The 10,131-nt window shown below is 37.6% G+C and overlaps 1 protein-coding gene across 2 annotated transcripts in view; it reads right to left on the reverse strand.

Annotated features, from left to right (window-relative positions):
- scara5 (scavenger receptor class A, member 5 (putative)) overlaps window positions 1-7,973 on the reverse strand; it is an 84,133-nt gene extending 76,160 nt beyond the window's left edge. Inside the window, exon 1 of one of the 2 annotated variants that reach the window (XM_048596767.1) lies at window positions 7,889-7,973. The gene's annotated coding sequence lies outside the window, so the exon portion shown is untranslated. Of the gene's footprint in view, window positions 1-3,209; window positions 3,416-7,888 lie in introns of those variants that run through there. The other variant, XM_048596766.1, reaches the window with a different exon arrangement.
- Between the last annotated feature and the right edge of the window lie 2,158 nt (window positions 7,974-10,131).

Below are 10,131 nucleotides of genomic sequence, written 5' to 3' on the forward strand. Positions count from 1 at the left end.
TTCCTGCTCCTCTGATGCTGCTTGGCCTGCTGTGCTCATCCAGCTCTACACCTTGTTATCTCAGATTCTCCAGCATCTGCAGTTCCTACTATCTCTGCAGAAAATATTGTTTATTTGTCGGGCAGACCTACATTGTACAATCCCTATTCTAATAGACAATGTGTTGAGAGTCCACCTGAATGGAGGTGGAATCTATCCACACTTCTCAGCATGAGTAGAATGTTTTATGTTCCTTAGTAACACCATTACAATTTTATTTGTTGAAGTCATTGGCATTCATTGCAAAGAAAAGAACATATTGCAGCTCTTCATTGGAACAGTAACTCAATTAGTAAATAAAAAAAAAGCTCAAAATGCTTTTTGCTAAAATATGGGAGATTTTTATAGCAAGAAATATTTGCTGTGGTTGCCTTCATAAATTTATGTGATGGTGTTGTTGTGTTTATCACATGTTTGAATAAAAGAAAAAAAGATACAATCTGTCATCTACAATAAAAACCACTTGTAAAATTACATCAAAAAGGCAAAAGAATTCCTGTTAGATCTTGGTGTGAAGCACACTGTAGCATAGACATTTGCTTTGTGATAATCCCTAACTGCTAGCTTGTAAGTGTTTAGTGTGCCTATCTAATTAAACAGTTCATGGTAAAGACTCCCCTAAATAACGTTAGTTCTCCTTCAATGGAGAGCTTTTATTGAGGATTTCAGTCTGCCACTATTCATTGCTTATTTTGAAATGTCACTTGAATGGCATAACAGTGTGATATGTAAAAGTAACTCCCTTCCCAACAGCATGTGGGTTTACCAAAGTACATGAACTGCTGCAGTTCAAGGAAGGCTGTTCACCAACACCTTCTCAAGGACAGTTAGGGATGGACAACAGATTCTGGCCTTGCCAGCAACACCCATACTCCATTAATAAAAAGAATAAAAGAGGTCTGCACTACTGCCGTGAGTATTACAGAGGAACATTTACTCTTGATCAGGCATTCAACCCTTCTCCAAATGTGCCTTGGGTTCTCCAATATCTTGGTAAACAAGCAGTTGATGAAGCTATGTTATAGATGATTTCCCTTTTACTTGTGAAAACACAAAGTTGTTCATTAGTTCCTGTCACTGTAGGGATTTGCGCACTTCTCTTTTTTGACAATCAAGTGTGGTCTTGCCATTTTTTGATAGGAGATTGAGATATTCTCAGTTCCTCAAACAACAGTGAGATAATAGCATCTGCGTTCCCTAATGGTTTAAACATTTTATGTGTTTATGGACAGGATTACAATAAGATGTTGGACCCTGGTCAGAAATACCATTTCTTCTTGGCCCCTATGGCCACTCTATTATTCTGTTCACAAAAATATCCCAAGTGGAACAGCCACAAACATTAGTACATTCCAAGTTTAAAAAAAGCTTATTTATAGCTTTGCTTCATGCTTAATTTATGAAAGGAAATTGTGTACTAATCATATTTGAATAAAGAAATATTTTCTTGTGACAAAAATTCTGTTAAATTCAACAACTTTTATTACTCAGCAACATGAGGAAATAATTAAACAGTAAATGAGTAGGATCTAGAATGCATTGTCTCAGAATGTGGTAGAGGCATAATCAAGCATGGCTTTCAAAAGGGAACTGGATAATTATCTGAATAGAAAAATAATTGCAGGGCTGATGATAGGGGAGTGAGATTGTGGGAGTTGCTCTTGCAAAAAGCCAACAGGAACATGACAGGCCACATAGCGTCTTTCTGTGTGGTAATCATGGTAGCAAAGCCGCATGAAAAAATATCAGCACACATAAAGGTCAAAGAGGCAAGTATTAAGCAGTAACTTAAAGGAAGGAACAGGTAGAGTGAAAGACACTTTCAGGGATGAAATTCCAAAGTTAGGGTCCGAGACAGCTGAAGGCATGGCCACCAATGGTATACACAAGAGGCTAGAATTGGGGGATTGCAGGGCTGAAGGAACTTTCAGAGACAGCAATGCTTATTAAAAAGGGTCACTGGACCTGAAACATTAACTCTGATTTCTCTTCACAGATGCTGCCAGACCTGCTGAACTTTCCCAGCAATTTCTGTGATTCTTTCTGATTTACAGCATCCGCGGTTATTTCGGTTTTTATGAAGCAATGTTTAGAATTGCCTTTCTTAATTACATTCCTGAATATGGAAGTCAACTTCTTTTTAGATTTTCCATCCTATCCTACTCTGTCCCTTGACAATCCAGTGACCGCTTAAACTTCCAATGGACAGAACTCTCTAATTTTGCAACATCAGCCTCTTTTACTTTTTACTATCACCAGACTTAAGTAATCATCCACTGCCTCTTCACAATTTCAGGCCTCTTCTTTCCATAGCCTGTTCTTTGTAACTAGCTCTGCATTTTTGTGAAAAGCTGGTCACTTAGAACATTTTCCAGTTTTAATAATGTGTCGGCCACCTGAAACATTAACTTTATAACTCTTTTTCCATTGGTTAGTTGTTGCCACTATTTTCAGTTTTAATTTCTGAATTTATTTTTCCTAGCACAGGGTAAAATGCTACAAAGTTACTGCCATCTAGCTAGCGTCAATAAAATAAGTACAGGCCAAGGATCACACCTTGAAAATTCCAGGGACGTTACAAATTCCTCTGGTCACTAGTTCAGTGACATTTTAAATGCGTTTGTGAAAAATTCTTGCACTCTGTTTGTAATGAACCTGAAAATATTCTATTTTCAAACAGGTTCCGTCTTACGTTGGCAAAAGCTAGCAAAGCTTCACAGACATCATTTAAATGTCACTGCGCATCATACCCAAAGGAATTCTTACCTCTGCTTCGAATGGCTCAATGCCACCACATGTGGTGCATTTACCCACTAGAGTGATTCCAAGATTCCTTGATTCCAGCAGGGAGCCACATTCTCCGTGACTGCAGGCTACAATGCTGCACCTCAATCCCCAATGCTTGATTCCTACATTTATGATTTCCCTGCTTGAAAGTACAAGATTAAGGAAGAATCCCACCATAGAAATCACGGTGTCTTAATTGTTATAAATTAGCAAAATCCTCATGTACTTTATAGCTATTCTGGCTAATTTTTTGAAAATAAAGAAGTTATTTTTAATGCATCGTGCCTATACAATTTTAAAGCAGCAAAGTTTAAACACTGATTTTCACCAAATTTATGTAACAGTCACAAAAAATCAATTATAACAAGATTAAAATGACTTACCTTTGTGTTAAAGAATCTTTTGTGTTTTCTCCTTGCAGTTACAGTTAAAGCAATGTTGCGTCATTTACACTGAAGTACAGTATATGTTAAAACCATTAGGTGCTTCACATCATTTTAATTTTTGAGCATTTTTGTATTTCCAAAAAGTGGCAAGAACATGGTCTCTCATTAAATACAGTGCATGATCCTACAACAACATTGTATCAATGTTGTCACTAGAATGGTCCTGTTCTTAATCCAAAACACTTTTCCAGAGAGGAAATTGTGAAATAATGGGAGGTGGAAAAGCTTGAAGGGAGGAGACGGAATCTGCATCAGGCCTGTGTTCCAAGAGTTCTGTAACTCAAGAAGTTGTTATTATTGCAAATGTTAAAATGTCTGCTCTTTGAATGGGGATGTGGGGATGGGCTTTGATGCTTCTAGTTGATGACATTTGTCATCAATATTTTATAGTCATGGTAAAAGTCAACTAAAATGTTATTTGATTCAGGTATGTTCATAATCAAATGCTGCTGCATTCTCTTTTACTGGAATGCTGGCACCAAATACTACTACTGGCAAAAACAGAGCATAATATTAATACAGACTGCAAAGTTAACCTCACAATTTATCCAGTGTTTATAAAAGTCACTCAACATGTTGCTGTTTTCTTGATTTTTTAGTGATTATGGTTTTGATAGAATGTCCTCATAGTTGGAGTAGCTTTCATTGAGTCTAACTGCTACATAACAACATTTTTCCCTCTGTACCTGAGGGTGGTACATTCTGTCTTTAACTTCCACCATCTGTTATTTATTATTTTTTCCTTCTTAACACTTCAAAGTCAGGAATTATGAAATAGAATTGTAATAGCTATGATAGCAGCTATCATTCATAACACATATTTCTATCAGTTGAGGTTCAAACTGTTGCTGTTGACAGATACTAAGTTTGTCCATTTAATATCAGTTATGATTTGTATAGTATGTTTCATAAACTTGCTCACAGATGTTGATTGCAACCAAGCGTAAAATCAGACATGCACAGTTCAGTATCCATGTGAATTAGTGTACTAATTTGCCATAAGATACCATCTTACCTGTTCACAGAACAAGGTAAACTGAATCACTGCTTCCCTAGGGATTAAAATTTCACGAAGTACCCCTCTTCCTTCTACCTCCTCATTTACAGGTAATACTAGAATTTTTTTTACACTCTTTAGTGAAGACAAAAGCAAAATATTTAATCATCGCATTTACTATGCACTTTAACTCCCCATTCTTACCCTTTAGAGATCCAACTCACACTTTATTTACTCTTCTTTTTAGATACATGTAGAAACTTTTTCTTGCTGTTTTTATGTTCCTAGCTATCTTTCTCTCAGATTCTAGTTTATCTGTTCTGATTCAGTCATTTTCTGCTATTCTATGTATTCTGGCCAGTAATCTGACCTGCCATTAACCTTTGTACAATTATATGCTTTTTTCCTTAAGTTTACTGCATTTCTTAATGTCTTGAGTTAATGGTGGTTGGTGGGTCCTCCACTTGGAACCTTTCTTTATAGCAGAAATATACTTATTCTGAGCATTCTAAAACATCCTGTTAAATGTTTGCAACTGCTTCTCTACTATATATCACGTTGCCTAAAGTCCCTGCTCACGTCAGCTAGCTCAGTCTTCATGTTCTCGTAGGTACCCATTTTTAACTTGTGTCACACTATTAAACATGAGGTCTTGCTATTGGATCTGTTCCAGAATATGCTGCCCTAAGAAACTATCCTGAAGTATTCTAAGAACTCTACGTCAAGGCTACTATTGCCAATCAGATTATTCTTATCTATATATTTATAAAATCATCTCGAATTATTGCTATGCTTTTATCACAAGTACCCATTATTTCTTCTTCTGTATGTCTGCTTACATTATGGTTACTGCTTGGGGATCTGTAGATGTTCCCATAAATCATTTCTTTCCCCTACTTTTCCTCATCTCCATCTAAACAGATTCTACTTCCTAATCTCCTGAAACACTAGTCAGAACTTACAGTTAATTTTTATTGCCTTGACTGCTCATATAATCTTAGGTTTAATTTCCCCCTGTCATTCTCTGATTTTCATGTGCCATTTTGGTGATTTAGTCTCTTGTTTCAACTATGTCCTTTGATTTGTTATATTGACCCAAGCTTGATCCTTCACCCCAACCTCGCATTTAGTTTAAAGCCTTCTCTATTTCCCTTGTCATGCAGCTCACAAGAACACCAGTCCCAACACACAGTCAGGTGTGGACCATCCCTGTGGTACAGCTCCCACTTTCCTCAGTATTAGTGCTAGTACACCATAAACGGGAATCTATTTCTCCCACAGCAGTCTTTGAGTCATGCATTCACTTTTCTAATCTTATGTAATTTATATTAATATGAATGTGACTCAGGTAGCAATGTCATGATTATTATCTTTGTGAAGTGCTGGCTTTTAATTTAACTTTTTGATTTAACAAAACTTCTCAGACTCCCTCAGTAGAGCGTCTTTCCCAGAGTTGCTGGGATTGGAGGGTTTGAGCTGCAGGGAGAGGCTGAATAGGTTGGGACGTTTTTCTCTGGAGTGTTAGAGGCCGAGAGGTGGTCTTATAAAGGTTTCTAAAATCATGAGAGTTTTAAGGTGAGAAGGGAAAGATTTAAAAGGGATCTGAGGGGCAAATTTTTCATGCAGAGGGTACTGTGTGTATCGAACAAGCTGCCAGAGGAAGTGGTGAAGGTGAGTACAATTACAACATTTAAAAGGCATCTGGATGGGTACATGAACAGGAAGAGTTGAGAGGGATATGGGCCAAATGCTGGCAAATGAATTAGATCAGTTTAGTATATCTGATCAGTGTGGACAAGTTGGATCAAAGGGTTTGTTTCCGTGCTGTACAACTCTATGATTCTATCTACCTTTAACATTGGTACCAACGTGAACACTGATGATGGATCATCCCCTTCTCACTGAGAGTTCTTCTCCAGCCCTGAGCAGATATCCCAAACACTGGCAATAGAAGACAGTCAAACAGCTGTCTGAGCTACTGTTCGTAGCTGCAGTGAATAGAGTCAATTTCTCCGTCCAGTACTGTCCCTTATATGCCATTACATACTTCTTACTCCCCTCTTTTGATTAGCTTCCTGTGCCATGGTCAGCTTGCTTATCTACCCTCCTACCCTCACTCTCATCCAAACAAGCTGAGAAAACCTAAAACCTGTTGGATAATTGCATAGTGTGAGGCTCCTAAATTTCTGGCTTCTGGGTGCCCTTAACTGCCTCACTTGTAGTCAAGTCCTCCTGTCCATGACCACTGAGCAAATCAGAAGGTCCTACCCGAAAGGGTGTGATTGCCTCCTGGAATAAATTTCAGGAACTAACCCCATTCTTTGCTGTGCTACAATGCCTGAAGCTCAGCCTCCAGTTCGGTAAGTCTGAACTGAAATTTCTCCAGCCACAAGAGTTTACTGAAAAAGCATTTGCACTGAATCACACCAACATCCTGAAGCTCCCACATTCTGCAACTGTAGGACAGCACTTGCCTTGCCATCACTAATATGTGTTAATTAGAGAATGCTAATTAATTAATTTGTAATTAAGACAGGTGCACCTCCCAAAGTGTTTACATTGGAAAAAGATTGGAAATCAAATCCTGAACTAAAAAAAACTGTAGTGGGAAGAAAACCCCTATTCCCACACTTTACCAAATCCCTCACTCAGCACACTTTACTTCTTGCCGTAAACCTTACTTAAAGCACTTCTTTCCCTCTTTGCTGCGAATTCCCACTTTGAATCAAATTCCCAAATATACTCACGTTGCCCCTGTCTCACTCAAGTGAAGTCTTCCTCACTCAGATCACACTCCTACACTATGATCAGCACAGAGGCTCCAAAGTCAGGTGTTCTAGCAATTAAGGACAATAAATGAATTTATTCCTAAAAATGTACAAAAATTTCAACATCTTCCAGTTTATTCATATAGCCCAGATGAGCATATTCCCAATATGCCTCCACCCTTGTAGAAATGAAAAGTCACCAGAAATAAAGGGCAGTATAGACATTGTGGGATATATGGGACATCTCAGTCACAACAATTCTAAAGTTGTGTTTTATCATGTTCAGCCTTACACTATGCTTGTATAGTTTCTTGCTTTCACATATATTAGCAACCTCAATTAATCTTACCATTGGTGCCTACTGTGCTCCCTTGTCAACATTTCCTTTTACTCAACTGTGACTTATCACTGAGGTTAGCTACGCCTAAATTTCTTGATAAAAATTCTCATGCTATTCATGTGCTGATATTGCTGTAGTGATATTTTAAATGCTTTAGTCTGTTAAGAGAACTGATAGCACTTACCAAGTCTAAAGTGGAGTCGAAAATGTTTTGTTTTGATTGCGCATCAGTGAAATTCTTTACAAGCTTCTCATTAATAATAAGCTGAAGTTAATTTAGATAAAATGGCTTTTCACTAACGTTTGGTAATGCATAATTGATTATGGGTTAGAAATAAAGTGGAACCAAACAAGCCAGATCAGTTTGTTAATCCTTTCTACCCACATTTTAGCACTTTGAAATAATTATTCACCTTTTACTGTTAAAGTTAACATAGTCAAGAGTTTTAACTCCTCTACGATTTAACAGTGATAATTATAGAAAATAGCGATAACACCTGAATATTTGTACCTGTGAACATTTTCTAAGTTCATTCCAGTACAAGAGATGATTTTCACTTAAAGCTGAGTTAATCCATTCCATGCGCATACCAATATAATGGTGCTAGTATAAATGCACTTTAATTGAATCAGTATGTGTGTGCGGTTAGGGAGAAAGGCAGCAGCTGGTTTATGTACTGAAAGGAGAAATGACAAGCCAAGGTTTACAGTTACTGATTTTGTTTAACTCTTTTGCTGCTCTAATCCACTTTGTTTTCACTCCAATCAAGTCCATATTGTTGCCTCCGTGTTTTTTTAAACCAGTTTTAATGAAGGGTCTTACCTTTAACGTTGTATTCTAGAGGGCACCTTCAGCAGAGTGGTTCTTGAAACATCAATTGCAGTTGCTTCAAATTGTAGCTTCAAATATTGATGACTGTTTTCTTTATAATTCACACAAGGCGAAAGATGACTGTTGTGAAGAAATCTAGCAACTGTAGCTAGACACTTCTTTTCAGATGATCTCCTTTCTGTACAGAGCAGTAAAGTTGTTGTCAATTGTATCACATTTAATTGAAGACAGACCTTTTAAACTACATCTGGAAAATCTGATGTTGACTGAATCTATAATCTGAGCGCTTGCCCTTTGGCCATGGAATGAATGAATTTCACCATGTTATCATCTCTTAGGCAGCAGGTACTAAGTCGCCTGGTGTGAAGCAAAAGCAAACTTTTGTTGGCTGCTTTGACTTCAATTCAACATCACTGTGTTGAGGGTTTGTTCGTGAAAGGAGTCTACACATGTTCAAAAGAATCATGCTGTAATTAGCCAGAAAATAACATTAGCTAGCTGAAACACCATTTCCTTTTATTCCCTCCCAAAAGACAGAAGATTCTTCAGCTTCTGTTGTGAATGAATAAGCACATCTGAGAGAAAAAAAGGAAATGACATCTTCGTCCCTCTTCATCTGGAATGTTGGATTAAAGTCTCAAATGCAAGACGAGAGGAGGGCAAAATGGCAATGAGAACAAAGGAAACTATAGTGGATCATACAATTTCTCAGAAGATGCATTCCCTAGAGACATAAATAACAGCACGCAGACAACAAAAATATAACACCATCTGCACTTGTCTTTTTGCTAACACTGGATCAACCCTGAGGTTCTATGACTAATGTGTTTCATGTAAATCTATTAAGCCCAATGGAATTTAATGCTATTCAGGCTGGGTTGCTCAAGTACCGTACCTCAGTTTTGAGTCTGCTTGGAAACATTATTGTTAATTTCCTGTTGAATAACTTGGTCCTGTCCGATAATCATTCCACTTCTGCTCAGCACGACAACTAATCTGTGATCATATGTACAGAATGTACCAATAGATTTGACATCCAAATGAATTAGGTTTGTAATTTGTAGTTGCTATTAATCTACAATAAATTGTTGTATAAGGTTATGGTCCCGGAGGGGTTAATGTTCAATGGCTCTACCTATTCTAAAGATGTCAAACACAGTCTGTGGGTGGAGACAACAAGTTTAGCTCTCATTTTCAGATGAAGCAGATGTATCTGAAACAGCTCCTTAATGTCCTCGTAATTATGCCTGACTGAATGTAACATTACTTATTGTCATCATACCATAATCCAAGATAAAGTATTTTGTTGTGCAGTGGTAGTCCAGATAGATCTAGGTTCAAGTCGCACTCAAGATATGATAGCCATAAAAGTGTATCATAGCACATCCAAATGGGTTGATTGAAATAATGACTAGTGCCTCTTCTGTAGATACTCTATGGTGCTGTATGTTGTACCACTAATCACTAGATAGGCAAAAGCAAAATAATGGCAAAGGGGGATTGATGGCAGTGAATTATCCCAAAATAACCCTTACCCAGATGTTGGGGTGCCAATATCAGAGGCATCAGGCCAGTCATCTGGATAAATACCACATGGTTGCAACGATACAGATCTGACCTACACCACGAGGAGAAGAAATCCAGAAGACCCTGAAGAAAAATTTAAAAAACCAATTATGTGAGTTTACTATTTTAAGAGAATTAGCATTTTACAAAGACAGTTACTGACAGAGAAAGGAAACAGCAGCCATTGAAGTAGCAAAAAGGCAATCTCAGAACTTCAATGACAAAACCTCATTTGGAAGCCGGTAAGAAGTGCTGGAGCAAGAGTGCCAAAAATAGAGAAAAACCAGCCGCATTTCAAAAACGTGCGCTCTGAAAAGCGAAAATGAAGGCTCAGGGGATAAAGTTAGAGATTGCTA

Source organism: Rhincodon typus, chromosome 5 (genome assembly GCF_021869965.1).
Source record: "Rhincodon typus isolate 14 chromosome 5, sRhiTyp1.1, whole genome shotgun sequence".
Taxonomy (NCBI): domain Eukaryota; kingdom Metazoa; phylum Chordata; class Chondrichthyes; order Orectolobiformes; family Rhincodontidae; genus Rhincodon; species Rhincodon typus.